The sequence below is a fragment of the Macadamia integrifolia genome, chromosome 3 (assembly GCF_013358625.1).
Source record: "Macadamia integrifolia cultivar HAES 741 chromosome 3, SCU_Mint_v3, whole genome shotgun sequence".
Lineage (NCBI taxonomy): Eukaryota > Viridiplantae > Streptophyta > Magnoliopsida > Proteales > Proteaceae > Macadamia > Macadamia integrifolia.
Genome location: NC_056559.1, coordinates 28,904,407 through 28,908,883, shown reverse-complemented (window position 1 = coordinate 28,908,883; position 4,477 = coordinate 28,904,407).

Here is a 4,477-nt window from a genome sequence, read left to right as displayed (position 1 = left end):
TTCTTCTTCATCCGAGGACGTAGCACACCACACTGGTGTGTGAACTTCATTAAATCTCTATATTGTGCGGATCTATTGTCTGTTTATTTTCATATTTCTTGGTGTTTACTCTAACGCATTTCTATGTGAGATCAACTTTTAAAATGGATAAAAAATATTTTCTAATATATAAGTGAAAAGTTTTCTAATTGTCATACATAAGGTTATATGAAAATTCTAATCATATAATATATACGAAGTGCTTGCAATGTATATGTTGGGGAATTATTTTTCAATAAGAAAAAGGCAATTCTGATTGTTGGAGATCTATGAAATGGCTTGAATTCCATATTTCAAATTTCGGATCATCTTACCATGTATCGGCAAGCACCCTCGTTTTTTTGGGTAACATCAAGCACTCTCTTAATAGTCTATACACATTCTTTATAGTTGCTGATTTTTTAATCTTTTGCTTCTTCACTTAAGCAACTTTAATTAATCTTAAACATAGTATGTGAACAAGGGACTTAGGGCCTGTTTGGTATCGTTTCTGTTCCAGAAACGCTGTTTCGTTTCAAAAACGAAAATTTCAGTTTCTGTGTCAAAACGCAGTTTTTAAACGAAAAAATGGTGTTTTAAAATTTCAGATTTTTATCGGGAAATTTTTTTATTTTTTTTTGTAAAATGGAACGAAACTGGGAAGACGGAACTCCATTTTGGAGTTCGGTCAAATCTCGTTTTTTCAGTTTTTTTTTTCACTTTTTGTTCCAAAAAAACAGAAACGGACCGTAAGTGCACCAAACAGAAGATTCCGTTTTTTCGTTCCAATAGAATGAAAAAACTCCAGAAACGTTTTTTTAGAACGATACCAAACGGGCCCTTAGAATCTATCTATCCAGAAAAGCTCAATCACATTTGATATGCCATGTGAGGTCTTACCATGCAAATTAGAGACTTCCTCCCCTACCATTTTTTTTCCGTTAGAACCTCCCCTAGATTGTGCAGACTAGAGAAACCTTTTCCATAAATAAAAACACAAGCTAGAGCAAGTCAAAAGGTCCAAGTTGACTTTGGATGTTGACACAAAAGGTCAATTATGTGCCTGAAGCTTTGGTCCACAATGGTTTTCATTATCAACTATAACTAAAGCAATAAACTAAAGAAGTTCGAGTTCTACCAAAAAAATATAATAAATAAATAAATTTGAGCCTAATCAAATTTTGAGTATGGAAGAAAGAAGAATCTGGAACAACTCACCCCACCTCCCCTCTTGTTGCCTAAGGAAATTTTCTACTTTTTGGTTTATATTGAAAAGGACTCCATTACAAGTGGGAACACAAAAACCATATCTCGTTCCTTGCTAGACTTTACTAGCATATTCATGCACTTGCAGAATACCTTATCTTCTGAGATAAGGAATTTTGAAGCTCATCTCCTCCCATCTCTCTTTATTCTTATTCTTTCTTCTCAGCCCGCAAAGACCGGTAGCACATAGCAGGATCACAAAGGAAGAGAGCCGCCGAAAAGCTCTTGTTGGACCATAATCAATCCTTACAAAGCATGCCAAGGCCCTTTTTTTTTTTTTTTTTTCTGACGGGTGGGGGGAAATTTTCTCTCTTATTTCCTACTAATATATAGTTTGCCTTTTGTTTTACATAGTAGTTTTCTTTGTTTATGGGTTTCCTTTTTCTTCCTTAAGTTTTGTCCAAAGCATCCAATGTGAAACAAAAGTCCAAAAAGAAGTGTGAAATGAAGTTGGAAATTTTCTCTCTCAGACCCCATTTGAGGGTTCCCTTTAGAGGCAAGAAAGGTGGAAGCCCAAGTGGGGTTTACCTCTTTTCTTTTCTTTTTTTTGGTAAAGGGTTACCTCACTTTACAGTTCATTGAAGGAGTATATTCACCTATGCTGATGATGTGGTTTTGCTAGAGCCTTGGATTCTACAACATAATTAAGAATCTGAACTCTTCTTTCCCTTACTGGAGCTTGTTGGTTCTAGGTATTTCTACAAGGTTGAGTGGGAAGAGGGCCTAAATCTCCTGTTGATCCATCAGGAATCCTGATAAAGCTTGCAAAGGTCTCTCTCTCTCTCTCTCTCAACTTAATTTTCTTATCCTCTTCTGCTCACCACTTCAAAAAATTTCCTTTTTTTTTTTTTCTTCATTTTAAGAATTTATTTGGATAGGCACTGAGTTTGTCTTTTGTTTTACATCCTAGTTTCTTTTTTGTTTTGCATCATAGTATTCTTTGTTTATAGGGTCTTTTTTTCTTCCTTAAGTTTTCTCCAAAGTATCCGATAAGAAACAAAGTCTAGAAAGAGGTGTGAATGAAGTTGGAAATCTTCTCTCAAGCCCCAATCCAGGAACCTTTTAGGAGCAAATAAAGTAGAAACCCTCAGTGGGGACTACCCCACTTTACAGTTCAACAAAGGAGTAACTAACAACATAAGTAATAATCTCAACGTTTTTCAAAAGCTGGACCTTGGTATTAGGTGTTTTGACAAGGTTGAGAGGGAAAGAGGTTCAATGATTTTGCTACCCACGCGTCACAGGAAACTGAAATTGATTGGGTAATGGGAGTAATCCAATTGATGAAGAAATCAGATTCTTTTGCAATGAAAAGGGGTGGAATTGATGGATTGCAATCCCTGTCCTCTCTATTCCTTTTAATTTATTTTGAAAGATTCTATTCCTTTTCATTCTCTTTGGGCATTTTGAGATAAAAAATGGGAGGATTAGGAAAAAAGTGAAGGGTCCACCCTTTTGAAATGAGGTTACCCATGAAATTGACCTCATATGGCTGGCTGTACAAGAGAAAATAATGCATATTTGCTGCTTTAAAACAAGAACGGTCCTACCTTACCTGTGGCGTTGGGGAGCACAGGTCATTCCAATTGAATTTTGAAACTCTCCCTAGAAATTTTGTCTCTACTTGGGAGAAAGGTGGATTCAAATTAGAAAAGAAGAAAGAATTGGGAGCTGCAATGCTGCATCAACTCTTTGGGCCGTTTGATTTTGTTTATGCTGTTTTCGTATTTAGAAAAAACAAAACCGGTTTTTCACGAAATGATTTTTGGAATTGCACAAAGCTGTTTTCCAAAACGTTTTCAACAGTATAGTTAGATTCAAGACACGAGTGAAGACATGACATTGCATGTGTACAACTCATGAGTAAAGGCTCGATGTTGGAATTGCAGATATGCTTCGTGAAGATGAGCTTCAGAAGGATGAAAACAGTCCGAAACTGTGAGCTTTGCAAAACCAGGTTGGAGTCGCTAATTCTAGATAGCAAGAAGTTTCCAATAGATTGGGGTTGGGGTAGATCAAGTGAATTATTGGGTTTTTCACAATTTTTGTTCCTCCCACTTGTTTCTAAAAATAGAAAATTAAGTCCAAGGTTGATTGAGAATCATTCAACTTTCACTGAAAGCAATGAAGAGCACTAGACACACCTCGTGTGAGTGGCCCAAGTGGTGCCTAGTGGGAGTCGAATTTAGAACGTCTAAATTTATGACTCGTACAAATTTGTTGCTCACCAACTGCGCTACCCTCCTAGGGTTATTTTTCCATTTATGTTTCTAGACACAAAAATAAACATAAATTACTATTTCTATTTTGAAAAACAAATGAAATGAAACAAAAAAATCAAATGGTTTTTGTAATGTTTTTTCGTTTTTGAGCACAAAAAAACAGAAAATATGTTTCTGAAAACAAAATCAAACGGGCCTAGAAAATTGGATTGGATCCAGCTCAAAATCTCCCACTCCCGCCTAATCTGGATTGGATCAATTCCAATTGAATCTCTAGGGTTCAAGATCTACAGGCCAATTCTGGGGTTTTCCAAACCAACTCCAGCCTATTCCGATCCAGATCCTGATCCAAGTTTCGCACTCACGCACAATCCCTTGATACTGTATTCTTCTGAAAAGGTCCAAAACAGGAGAAGAAAGGAACCACCCCCTCCCCCCTCTCAGATGAACAAAAAGGGTACAAGTTGATCAATCAGATCGAACCCGCAAAGGCAGAAACTAAGGTTAGAATGTTTTTAAGCCGATTACCATATCAGTCGAGACTGACTGATCCAGATCCGATTCCGGGTTTGTAAACAAGCTGTCAAGTCCATGAATTAAACAGCTATCTTCTCCCAGCCAGGTACAACTAGGGCATTTCTTACTGCAAGAGAATAAGTGGCAGTACTTGTATGTGCAGATGTAGATTAGTGTTTTTCATCATTTCAACATAATCACCCCAGTGGCCCAGTTGATTGGCAAAACAGTGATCTCCAATCCTGCTATAGTTGCAAAAGCCCCCAGCCTCAGGCCCTCACCCTCAAGCCCTCATAAAGAATTAAATGAAAAATAATAGGAAAATGGATTGGAAGTGGCCTTTATAGACAGCAAAAAAGAATAAGATTTCATTTGGCACCCCCAATCTACTCAAGTTCTCTTCAAACATGTCTATGTTGTATCACATTAGCACAATCAGGATATGAAACATGATA